This window comes from Oncorhynchus mykiss, chromosome 11, assembly GCF_013265735.2.
Source record: "Oncorhynchus mykiss isolate Arlee chromosome 11, USDA_OmykA_1.1, whole genome shotgun sequence".
In the NCBI taxonomy this organism is placed as follows: domain Eukaryota; kingdom Metazoa; phylum Chordata; class Actinopteri; order Salmoniformes; family Salmonidae; genus Oncorhynchus; species Oncorhynchus mykiss.
The window spans coordinates 46,813,546-46,827,446 of record NC_048575.1 but is presented as its reverse complement, the minus strand read 5'-3'; positions in this window follow the sequence as shown (position 1 = coordinate 46,827,446).

Here is a 13,901-nt window from a genome sequence, read left to right as displayed (position 1 = left end):
TTTGAACCATTCCATTGTAGATTTTGCTTTATGTTTTGGATCATTGTCTTGTTGGAAGACAAATCTCCGTCCCAGTCTCAGGTCTTTTGCAGACTCCATCAGGTTCTCTTCCAGAATGGTCCTGTATTTGGCTCCATCCATCTTCCCATCAATTTTAACCATCTTCCCTGTCCCTGCTGAAGAAAAGCAGGCCCAAACCATGATGCTGCCACCACCATGTTTGACAGTGGGGATGGTGTGTTCAGCTGTGTTGCTTTTACGCCAAACATAACGTTTTGCATTGTTGCCAAAAAGTTCCATTTTGGTTTCATCTGACCAGAGCACCTTCTTCCACATGTTTGGTGTGTCTCCCAGGTGGCTTGTGGCAAACTTTAAACAACACTTTTTATGGATATCTTTAAGAAATGGCTTTCTTCTTGCCACTCTTCCATAAAGGCCAGATTTGTGCAATATACGACTGATTGTTGTCCTATGGACAGAGTCTCCCACCTCAGCTGTAGATCTCTGCAGTTCATCCAGAGTGATCATAGGCCTATTGGCTGCATCTCTGATCAGTCTTCTCCTTGTATGAGCTGAAAGTTTAGAGGGACGGCCAGGTCTTGGTAGATTTGCAGTGGTCTGATACTCCTTCCATTTCAATATTATCGCTTACACAGTGCTCCTTGGGATGTTTAAAGCTTGGGAAATCTTTTTGTATCCAAATCCGGCTTTAAACTTCTTCACAACAGTATCTCGGACCTGCCTGGTGTGTTCCTTGTTCTTCATGATGCTCTCTGCGCTTTTAACGGACCTCTGAGACTATCACAGTGCAGGTGCATTTATACGGAGACTTGATTACACACAGGTGGATTGTATTTATCATCATTAGTCATTTAGGTCAACATTGGATCATTCAGAGATCCTCACTGAACTTCTGGAGAGAATTTGCTGCACTGAAAGTAAAGGGGCTGAATAATTTTGCACGCCCAATTTTTCAGTTTTTGATTTGTTAAAAAAGTTTGAAATATCCAATAAATGTCGTTCCACTTCATGATTGTGTCCCACTTGTTGTTGATTCTTCACAAAAAAATACAGTTTTATATCTTTATGTTTGAAGCCTGAAATGTGGCAAAAGGTCGCAAAGTTCAAGGGGGCCGAATACTTAAGCAAGGCACTGTATATATGACAAAACGCACATCATGACGAAAGACAACACAATAGTACATCAAGATAGACCTAAGACAACAACATAGCAAGGCAGCAACACAGCATGCTAGCAACACAAAACATGGTACAAACATTATTGGGCACAGACAACAGCACAAACGGCAAGAAGGTAGAGACAACAATACATCACGCAAAGCAGCCACAACTGTCAGTAAGAGTGTCCAAGATTGAGTCTTTAAATGAAGAGACTGAGATAAAACTCCAGTTTGAGTGTTTGTTGCAGCTCGTTCCAGTCGCTAGCTGCAGCGAACTGAAAAGAGGAGCAACTCAGGGATGTGTGCTTTGGGGACCTTTAACAGAATGTGACTGGCAGAACGGGTGTTTGTATGTGGAGGATGAGGGCTGCAGTAGATCTCTCAGATAGGGGGGAGTGAGGCCTAAGAGGTTTTTATAAATAAGCATCAACCAGTGGGTCTTGCAACAGGAATACAGAGATGACCAGTTTACAGAGGAGTATAGAGTGCAGTGATGTGTCCTATAAGGAGCATTGGTGGCAAATCTGATGGCCAAATGGTTAAGAACATCTGGCCGCTCAAGAGCACCCTTACCTGCTGATCTATAAATTATGTCTCCGTGATCTAACATGGGTAGGATGGTCATCTGAATCAGGGTTATTTGGGCAGCTGGGGTGAAAGAGGAGCGATTACGATAGAGGAAAGCTTACGATAGAGAGAGCTTCCTACTGCCTGAGCTATGTTGTTGATGTAAATTGAGAAGCGCGTGGGGCCTAGGATTGAGCCTTGGGGCACTTTATACACTGCACTCTTTGAGGTAGTTAGCAAACCAGGCCAAAGACCCCTCAGAGACACCAATACTCCTTAACCAGCCCCCAATAATGAAATGGTCTGCTGTATCAAAAGCTTTGGTAAGTCAATTAACTTTTTTTTTTTTTTTACATTTTATTTCACCTTTATTTAGCCAGGTAGGCAAGTTCTCATTTACAATTGCAACCTGGCTGAGATAAAGCAAAGCAGTTCGACACATACAACAACACAGAGTTACACATGGAGTAAAACAAACATACAGTCAATAATACAGTAGAAATACGATGTGAGCAAATAAGGTGAGATAAGGGCCATGGTGGCGAAGTAAATACAATATAGAAATTGCTTAGAATCAAGGGCAATGGTGACATCATTAAGGTTGCAGTGACAGATCCATAACCTGAGCGGAAACCAGATTGCTTACCAGAGAGAATACTATAGACATCAAGAAAGCCAGTCAGTTGATTATTGACACGTTTTTCCAACACTTGATTAACTGGGCAAAATAGAAATAGGCCTATAACAGTTAGGATCAGCTTGATCTCCCCCTTTTAAATAAAGGAAGAACCGTGGCTGCCTTCCAAGCAATGGGAACTTCCCCAGAAAGGAGAGACAGGTTAAAGAGGTCAGAGATAGTCTTGGCGATGATGGGGACAGCAAACTTAAAAAAGAAAGGATCTAAATCCTCATCTGGGTCAAGTTTCAGGAGCTCCTTTAGCACCTCGGACTCAGTGACTGCCTGCAGGGAGAAACTTTGTAGCGGGGAAGGGGGAAAAGAGGGAGAATCTTTGTGGCTAGTCGCATTAAAAGGGGTGGAAGATGAGGAAATGTTGGATGGGCAAGGATGCATGGCTGAGTCAAATAGGAATCCTGACTTAATGAAGTGTTGATTAAAGAGCTCAGCCATGTACTTCTTGTCAGTAACAACCACATCATCAACATTAAGGGACATGGGCAGCTGTGAGGAGGAGGGTTTATTCTCCAGGTCTTTAACTGTTTTCCAGAACTTCTTGGGGTTAGACCCACAGAGAGACAACTGCTCCTTAAAGTAACTAACTTTGGCCTTCCGGATAGCCTGAGTGCACTCATTTCTCATTTGCCTGAACGAGAGCCAGCATGAGTATGCGTGTGCTGAACCTTTCACCAAATTCAATTCACGGTTGAAAATTATGAAATGTAAGTTTATGCCACTGGTTATGTGTAGTACACAACCTAGTGTGTGTGTGTGTGTGTGTGTGTGTGTGTGTGTGTGTGTGTGTGTGTGTGTGTGTGTGTGTGTGTGTGTGTGTGTGTGTGTGTGTGTGTGTGTGTGTGTGTGTGTGTGTGTGTGTATATATATACAGTATATATATGTATACATGTATACATACACACAAAGAAATTGACTAGATGTCCTGGAACAAAATTCTCATGATCACCATACTCATCTAGTGTTTTGACAGACTTTCAACTTTATGTTCATGCTAATTTCACTGTTTCAGAGTCATGGCCAAGCAACAAAGGGTTCAATGTCCAAACAATGTTCCTCTCTGCTTGTATAACGGATCTAGGGTGCAATATGGCATGGGAATCCAAACGTAATAGCTCCATTTAGCTTGTTACACTTAACTGATAAGATAAGAGCGATTCATTTTGGATGAGGAGCAGCAACCTGAAACGGCGTATCCTTTGATACTGAAAAGTCAGTTTCAAAACCCAGAGATGCAACATTGAGAGACTTCCTGGAACGCATGTGAAACATTTGTTTGACACGTGTTTTTCAACCCTAAGCACACAGCCAAGACAACACAGGAGTGGCTTCGGGACAAGTCTCTGAATGTCCTTGAGTGGCCCAGGCTGAGCCCGGACTTGAATCCGATCGAGAGACCTGACAATAGCAGTGCAGCAACGCTCCCCATCCAACCTGACAGAGCTTGAGAGCATCTGCAGAGAAGAATGGGAGAAACTCCCCAAATACAGTTGTGCCAAGCTTCTAGCGTCATACCCAAAATACTTAATACCATCAATACCGTTGAAACTATTTCTTTGAATTGTTTCAATAAATGTGAATATTTGTTGCTACTTTTTAAGTTAATACAGTGCCTTGCGAAAGTATTCGGCCCCCTTGAACTTTGCGACCTTTTGCCACATTTCAGGCTTCAAACATAAAGATATAAAACTGTATTTTTTTGTGAAGAATCAACAACAAGTGGGACACAATCATGAAGTGGAACGACATTTATTGGATATTTCAAACTTTTTTAACAAATCAAAAACTGAAAAATTGGGCGTGCAAAATTATTCAGCCCCTTTACTTTCAGTGCAGCAAATTCTCTCCAGAAGTTCAGTGAGGATCTCTGAATGATCCAATGTTGACCTAAATGACTAATGATGATAAATACAATCCACCTGTGTGTAATCAAGTCTCCGTATAAATGCACCTGCACTGTGATGGTCTCAGAGGTCCGTCAAAAGCGCAGAGAGCATCATGAAGAACAAGGAACACACCAGGCAGGTCCGAGATACTGTTGTGAAGAAGTTTAAAGCCGGATTTGGATACAAAAAGATTTCCCAAGCTTTAAACATCCCAAGGAGCACTGTGCAAGCAATAATATTGAAATGGAAGGAGTATCAGACCACTGCAAATCTACCAAGACCTGGCCGTCCCTCTAAACTTTCAGCTCATACAAGGAGAAGACTGATCAGAGATGCAGCCAAGAGGCCCATGATCACTCTGGATGAACTGCAGAGATCTACAGCTGAGGTGAGAGACTCTGTCCATAGGACAACAATCAGTCGTATATTGCACAAATCTGGCCTTTATGGAAGAGTGGCAAGAAGAAAGCCATTTCTTAAAGATATCCATAAAAAGTGTTGTTTAAAGTTTGCCACAAGCCACCTGGGAGACACACCAAACATGTGGAAGAAGGTGCTCTGGTCAGATGAAACCAAAATTGAACTTTTTGGCAACAATGCAAAACGTTATGTTTGGCGTAAAAGCAACACAGCTGAACACACCATCCCCACTGTCAAACATGGTGGTGGCAGCATCATGGTTTGGGCCTGCTTTTCTTCAGCAGGGACAGGGAAGATGGTTAAAATTGATGGGAAGATGGATGGAGCCAAATACAGGACCATTCTGGAAGAAAACCTGATGGAGTCTGCAAAAGACCTGAGACTGGGACGGAGATTTGTCTTCCAACAAGACAATGATCCAAAACATAAAGCAAAATCTACAATGGAATGGTTCAGAAATAAACATATCCAGGTGTTAGAATGGCCAAGTCAAAGTCCAGACCTGAATCCAATTGAGAATCTGTGGAAAGAACTGAAAACTGCTGTTCACAAATGCTCTCCATCCAACCTCACTGAGCTCGAGCTGTTTTGCAAGGAGGAATGGGAAAACATTTCAGTCTCTCGATGTACAAAACTGATAGAGACATACCCCAAGCGACTTACAGCTGTAATCGCAGCAAAAGGTGGCGCTACAAAGTATTAACTTAAGGGGGCTGAATAATTTTGCACGCCCAATTTTTCAGTTTTTGATTTGTTAAAACAGTTTGAAATATCCAATAAATGTCGTTCCACTTCATGATTGTGTCCCACTTGTTGTTGATTCTTCACAAAAAAATACAGTTTTATATCTTTATGTTTGAAGCCTGAAATGTGGCAAAAGGTCGCAAAGTTCAAGGGGGCCGAATACTTTCGCAAGGCACTGTACCTGCAGTCAACCTGTGCAATACGTTGGAAGATGAAGCAGATCACATTCATTTCACCTGTCACATTATTTTACATTATGAAGCTTACCGTAGTTCCCCAGAACAGTTGAGCCAGTCACATGTGTGTTTGTAAATAAAGTGAGGAAGCAGGAGCAGGTGAGTCCTACTGAAAGTCAACCATTTCTGTTGCTTCAATAGAGTGATCAGGGACGTGCAACTATAGTTTTACTTCAAGAAAATACATTAGTGCAACACATTTGGCAGAAAATAGCTTCATCAGATGACAACAGAACTAAAATGTTATTTGGCTGGCAGCCACACAAGCAAAGGAGCTTACAATGAAAAAGCACTGTATTTTTTATTTCTGTTTACCATAGAATCAGCTAATGAATCTGTTTACCATAGAATCAGCTATTTCTAATGTTTTGCATCAAGTTAATCTTGCATTTTAATCTGCCATTTTAACAGAAAAGTAGGCTACGCCGAGAAAAGTACAGGAGAAAAGTAGCTACACATCAGCCAGAGCGTTGTCTGCTGATAGAATGCCCATTTGTGAATTCTTATCATGAGTGGAGAAACCGCAACTGAAGCACAAAATTTGTCTGATGCCAAACATTTTTGATCTGCCTTTACAAAAACGCAGCAAGATATTTGTTAAGCATTTTATTATTTTATTCTGTGTGAAAACGCATCATTCTGCATTACCGCGACCCCTAAGTTTAACTTGCTAGTTATCTAAGTAAGTGTCTTAATTAATAAGGCGACGGGGACAGCATATTGTGTTAGCTTTCTGATGTGTCTGAGAAGTCAAAGCGTTTTGGATGAGAGTTATCTGTACAGCTGCCACTATTATCTTGATTTCCTTGCGCTTTTTTCTCCTCTCCCTTCTCTGGCATTCTGCTCCTCCCCTCCTCTTCTCTGAGCAGAGTGGGCAGGCCCATTGCCCTAGCGACTCCAGACTCAACACAGACACAGTGTGTACACATGCTGCTCCAGAGCCAGTACTGTTCCTCCTTCAGACAAGCATGCGTCAAGACATTTTCACAGTCTCGTTCACATTCACTTGTGATATGTCCAAACTCACCAAAAATGACATTCGGTAGCTCCTACCTGTACTGCTAGTGTTACGGTGCGTGAATGAGGACCCAAAAGCGAATTAACGTAAACAGAGCTTCTTTAATAACAAAACAAACGTAGGCTCAGATGGACCCGCAGATTCCGACAGGACAGGACAAGGTTGCAGCAAACATGACGATAGTCTGGTTCAGGCATGAATAACACAAACAAGAATCCGACAAAGACAGGAGCAGGAACAGAGAGAGATATAGAGACTTAATCAGAGGGAAAAAGGGAACAGGTGGGAAAAGGGGTGAACGAGGTAGTTAGGAGGAGACAAGGAACAGCTGGGGGAAAGGGGGGGAGAAAAGGTAACCTAATAACGACCAGCAGAGGGAGACAGGGTGAAGGGAAAGGACAGAAACAAGACACAACATGACAATACATGACAGTACCCCCCCACTCACCGAGCGCCTCCTGGCGCACTCGAGGAGGAAACCTGGCGGCAACGGAGGAAATCATCGATCAGCGCACGGTCCAGCACGTCCCGAGAGGGAACCCAACTCCTCTCCTCAGGACCGTACCCCTCCCAATCTACTAGGTACTGATGACCACGGCCCCGAGGACGCATGTCCAAAATCCTACGGACCCTGTAGATGGGTGCGCCCTCGACAAGGATGGGGGGGGGGGGGGGGAAGACGAGCGGGGGCGCGAAGAACGGGCTTGACACAGGAGACATGGAAGACCGGGTGGACGCGACGAAGATATCGCGGAAGAAGAAGTCGAACTGCGACAGGATTAATGATCTGGGAAATACGGAACGGACCAATGAACCGCGGGGTCAACTTGCGAGAAGCGGTCTTAAGGGGAAGGTTCTGAGTGGAGAGCCAAACTCTCTGACCGCGACAATATCTAGGACTCTTAGTTCTACGCTTATTAGCAGCCCTCACAGTCTGCGCCCTATAACGGCAAAGTGCAGACCTGACCCTCTTCCAGGTGCGCTCGCAACGTTGGACAAAAGCCTGAGCGGAGGGGACGCTGGACTCGGCGAACTGAGAAGAGAACAGCGGAGGCTGGTACCCGAGGCTACTCTGAAAAGGAGATAGCCCGGTCGCAGACGAAGGAAGCGAGTTGTGGGCGTATTCTGCCCAGGGGAGCTGTTCTGACCAAGACGCAGGGTTGCGAAAAGAAAGACTGCGTAAGATGCGACCAATAGTCTGATTGGCCCGTTCTGCTTGACCGTTAGACTGGGGGTGAAAGCCGGAAGAGAGACTGACGGAAGCCCCAATCAAACGGCAAAACTCCCTCCAAAATTGAGACGTGAATTGCGGACCTCTGTCCGAAACGACGTCTGACGGAAGGCCATGAATTCTGAAAACATTCTCGATGATGATTTGTGCCGTCTCTTTAGCAGAAGGAAGCTTAGCAAGGGGAATAAAATGAGCCGCCTTAGAGAACCTGTCGACAACCGTAAGAATAACAGTCTTCCCCGCTGACGAAGGCAGTCCGGTGACAAAATCTAAGGCGATGTGAGACCACGGTCGAGAGGGAATGGGAAGCGGCCTGAGATGGCCGGCAGGAGGGGAGTTACCGGACTTAGTCTGCGCGCAGACCGAACAAGCAGCCACGAAGCGACGCGTGTCATGCTCCCGGGTGGGCCACCAAAAACGCTGGCGAATGGAAGCAAGCGTACCCCGAACGCCAGGGTGGCCGACTAACTTGGCAGAGTGAGCCCACTGAAGAACGGCCAGACGATTAGGAACGGGAACGAAAAGAAGGTTCCTGGGACAAGCGCGCGGCGACGGAGTTTGAGTGAGTGCTTGCTTTACCTGCCTCTCAATTCCCCAGACAGTCAACCCGACAACACGCCCCTCAGGGAGAATCCCCTCGGGGTCAGTGGAGGCTACTGAAGAACTGAAGAGACGAGATAAAGCATCAGGCTTGGTGTTCTTAGAGCCCGGACGATAAGAAATCACGAACTCGAAACGAGCGAAAAACAGCGCCCAGCGCGCCTGACGCGCATTAAGTCGTTTGGCAGAACGGATGTACTCAAGGTTCCTATGGTCAGTCCAAACGACAAAAGGAACGGTCGCCCCCTCCAACCACTGTCGCCATTCGCCTAGGGCTAAGCGGATGGCGAGCAGTTCGCGGTTTCCCACATCATAGTTACGTTCCGACGGCGACAGGCGATGAGAAAAATACGCGCAAGGGTGGACCTTGTCGTCAGAGAGGGAGCGCTGAGAAAGAATGGCTCCCACGCCCACCTCTGACGCGTCAACCTCGACAACGAACTGTCTAGAGACTTCAGGTGTAACAAGGATAGGAGCGGATGTAAAACGATTCTTGAGGAGATCAAAAGCTCCCTGGGCGGAAACGGACCACTTAAAGCACGTCTTGACAGAAGTAAGGGCTGTGAGAGGAGCTGCCACCTGACCGAAATTACGGATGAAACGACGATAGAAGTTCGCGAAGCCGAGAAAGCGCTGCAGCTCGACGCGTGACTTAGGGACGGGCCAATCAATGACAGCTTGGACCTTAGCGGGATCCATCTTAATGCCTTCAGCGGAAATAACAGAACCGAGAAATGTGACGGAGGAGGCATGAAAAGTGCACTTCTCAGCCTTCACAAAAAGACAATTCTCTAAAAGGCGCTGGAGGACACGTCGAACGTGCTGAACATGAATCTGGAGTGACGGTGAAAAAATCAGGATATCGTCAAGGTAAACGAAAACAAAGATGTTCAGCATGTCTCTCAGGACATCATTGACTAATGCCTGAAAGACAGCTGGAGCGTTAGCGAGGCCGAAAGGAAGAACCCGGTATTCAAAGTGCCCTAACGGAGTGTTAAACGCCGTCTTCCACTCGTCCCCCTCCCTGATGCGCACGAGATGGTAAGCGTTACGAAGGTCCAACTTAGTGAAAAACCTGGCTCCCTGCAGGATCTCGAAGGCTGAAGACATAAGAGGAAGCGGATAACGATTCTTCACTGTTATGTCATTCAGCCCTCGATAATCTATGCAGGGGCGCAGGGACCCGTCCTTCTTCTTAACAAAAAAAAAACTCCGCTCCGGCGGGAGAGGAGGAGGGGACTATGGTACCGGCGGCAAGAGCTACAGACAAATAATCTTCGAGAGCCTTACGTTCGGGAGCCGACAGAGAGTATAGTCTACCCCGGGGGGGAGTGGTTCCCGGAAGGAGATCAATACTACAATCATACGACCGGTGTGGAGGAAGAGAGGTGGCCCTGGACCGACTGAACACCGTGCGCAGATCGTGATATTCCTCCGGCACCCCTGTCAAATCACCAGGCTCCTCCTGTGAAGAAGAGACAGAGGAAACAGGAGGGATAGCAGACATTAAACATTTCACATGACAAGAGACGTTCCAGGAGAGGATAGAATTACTAGACCAATTAATAGAAGGATTATGACAAACTAGCCAGGGATGGCCCAAAACAACAGGTGTAAAAGGTGAACGAAAAATTAAAAAAGAAATGGTTTCGCTATGATTACCAGAGACAGTGAGGGTTAAAGGTAGCGTCTCACGCTGAATCCTGGGGAGAGGACTACCATCCAAGGCGAACAAGGCCGTGGGCTCCCTTAACTGTCTGAGAGGAATGTCATGTTCCCGAGCCCAGGTCTCGTCCATAAAACAGCCCTCCGCCCCAGAGTCTATTAAGGCACTGTAGGAAGCCGACGAACCGGTCCAGCGTAGATGGACCGACAAGGTAGTGCAGGATCTTGAAGGAGAGACAGGAGTAGTAGCGCTCACCAGTAGCCCTCCGCTTACTGATGAGCTCTGGCTTTTACTGGACATGAAGTGACAAAATGACCAGCGGAACCGCAATAGAGACAGAGGCGGTTGGTGATTCTCCGTTCCCTCTCTTTAGTCGAGATGCGGATACCTCCCAGCTGCATAGGCTCAGCACCCGAGCCGGCAGAGGAAGATGGTAGTGATGCGGAGAGGGGGGCAACGGAGAACGCGAGCTCCTTTCCACGAGCTCGGTGACGAAGATCAACCCGTCGCTCAATGCGAATAGCGAGTTCAATCAAGGAATCCACGCTGGAAGGAACCTCCCGGGAGAGAATCTCATCCTTTACCTCTGCGCGGAGACCCTCCAGAAAACGAGCGAGCAAAGCCGGCTCGTTCCAGCCACTGGAGGCAGCAAGAGTGCGAAACTCAATAGAGTAGTCTGTTATGGATCGATTACCTTGACATAGGGAAGACAGGGCCCTGGAAGCCTCCTCCCCAAAAACAGATCGATCAAAAACCCGTATCATCTCCTCCTTAAAGTCCTGATACTGGTTAGTACACTCAGCCCTTGCCTCCCAGATTGCCGTGCCCCACTCACGAGCCCGTCCAGTAAGGAGAGATATGACGTAGGCGATACGAGCAGTGCTCCTGGAGTAAGTGTTGGGCTGGAGAGAAAACACAATATCACACTGGGTGAGGAACGAGCGGCATTCAGTGGGCTCCCCAGAGTAACACGGCGGGTTATTGATTCTGGGCTCCGGAGATTCGAAAGCCCTGGAAGTGGCCGGTGGATCGAGGCGGAGATGGTGAACCTGTTCTGTGAGGTTGGAGACTTGGGTGGCCAGGGTCTCAACGGCATGTCGAGCAGCAGACAATTCCTGCTCGTGTCTGCCTAGCATCGCTCCCTGGATCTCGACGGCTGAGTGGAGAGGATCCGAAGTCGCTGGGTCCATTCTTGGTCGGATTCTTCTGTTACGGTGCGTGAATGAGGACCCAAAAGCGAATTAACGTAAACAGAGCTTCTTTAATAACAAAACAAACGTAGGCTCAGATGGACCCGCAGATTCCGACAGGACAGGACAAGGTTGCAGCAAACATGACGATAGTCTGGTTCAGGCATGAATAACACAAACAAGAATCCGACAAAGACAGGAGCAGGAACAGAGAGAGATATAGAGACTTAATCAGAGGGAAAAAGGGAACAGGTGGGAAAAGGGGTGAACAAGTTAGTTAGGAGGAGACAAGGAACAGCTGGGGGAAAGGGGGGGAGAAAAGGTAACCTAATAACGACCAGCAGAGGGAGACAGGGTGAAGGGAAAGGACAGAAACAAGACACAACATGACAATACATGACAGCTAGATTGCCGTCTTTGCAATTTGTATATTTTTGTTTGCACTCATTATCATAATTAGCTATTAGCCTCCATAAGAATTCGCTATTACTTGTGCTAAATTTGTTAGCATGCCGGTAATACCGTAAATCCGGGATGAGAGAATGACAGTATGATACCGCCCAACCCAATACACACAATACCCCATAATGACAAACTTAAAACATGTTTTTAGAAATGTTCGCAAATGTATTTAAAATGAAATACAGAAATATCTAATTTACTTAAGTATTCACACCCCTGAGTCAATACTTTGTAGAAGCACCTTTGATGGCGATTACAGCTTTGAGTCGTCTTGGGTATGTCTGTATCAGCTTTGCCATCTGGATTTGGGGATTTACACACAATCTTCCTTGCAGATTTTCTCAAGCTCTGTTAGTTAGATGGGGAGTGGCGGTCAACAACAATCTTCAAGTCTTTCCACAGATTTTCAATGGAATTCAAGTCTGGGATTTGGCTGGGCCACTCAAGGATTTTCACATTATAGTTCTGAAGCCATTCCTGCATTGATTTGGCTGTAAACTTGGGGTCATTGTCCTGTTGGAACATAAATCTTAACCCCAGTCTAAGGTCGTTTGCACTCTGAAACATGTTCTCATCAAGGATTTGATTGTATTTGTCTCTGTTCATTGTCAGTCTCCCAGTCCCTGCCGCTGAAAAGCATCTCCATAGCATGATGCTGCAATCACCATGCTTCACAGTAGGGATGGTGTTAAATGGGTGATGAGCTGTATCTGGTTTCTCCAGACATAGTGCTTTGCATTCAGGCCAAAGAGATACATTTTTGTTTCATCAGATCACAGAATCTCTTGCCTTATACTCTGAGTCATTTATGTGCCCTTTTGCAAACTCAAGGCATGCTGTCATGTGCCTTTTTCTCAGGAGTGGCTTCTGTCTGGTCATTCTCCCATAAAGCCCAAATTGGTTAAGTGCTGTAGAGCCTGTTGTCCTTCCGGCAGGTTATCCCATCTCAGCCAAGGAACTCTGTAGTTCTGTTAGAGTGGTCAATGGGTTCTTGTCACCTCCCTGACCAAGATCCCTCTCCAGTTATTAATTTTGGTCGGACGGCCAGCTCTAGGCAGAGTCTGGGAAGTTCTATAATTTTTCAATTTCCCAATGATGGAGACCACTGTGCCCTTGGAAACTTTCAACACAATTGTTTAATACCCTTCATCAGATATACAGTTGAAATCGGAGGTTTACATACACCTTAGCCAAATCCATTTAAACTCCGTTTTTCACAATTCCTGACATTTAATCCTAGTAAAAAATCCCTGTCTTAGGTCAGTTAGGATCACCACTTTATTTTAAGAATATGAAATATCAGAATAATGGTAGAGCGAATGATTTATTTCAGCTTTTATTTCTTTCATCACATTCCCAGAAGTTTACATACACTCAATTAGTATTTGGTAGCATTGCCATTAAATTGTTTAACTTGGGTCAAACGTTTCGGGAAGCCTTCCACAATCTTCCCACAATAATTTGGGTGAATTTTGGCCCATTCCTCCTGACAGAGCTGGTGTAACTGAGTCAGGTTTGTAGGCCTCCTTGCCTGCACACGGTTTTTCAGTTCTGCCCACACATTTTCTATAGGATTGAGGTCAGGACTTTGTGATGGCCACTCCAATACCTTGACTTTGTTGTCCTTGAGCCATTTTGTCACAACTTTGGAAGTATGCTTTGGGTCATTGTCCATTTGGAAGACCCATTTGCAACCAAGCTTTAACTTCCTGACTGATGTCTTGAGATGTTGCTTCAATATATCCACATAATTGTCCTGCCTCATGATGCCATCTATTTTGTGAAGTGCACCAGTCCCTCCTGCAGCAAAGCACCCCCACAACACAATAATCTGTTTGTAAACAATTGTTGGGAAAATGACTTGTGTCATGCACAAAGTAGATGTCCTAACCATACTTGCCAAAACTATAGTCTTTGTGGAGTGGTTGAAAAACGAGTTTTATTGACTTCAATCTAAGTGTATGTAAACTTACGACTTCAACTGTGTGCTTCATCACAATAATAGCGAA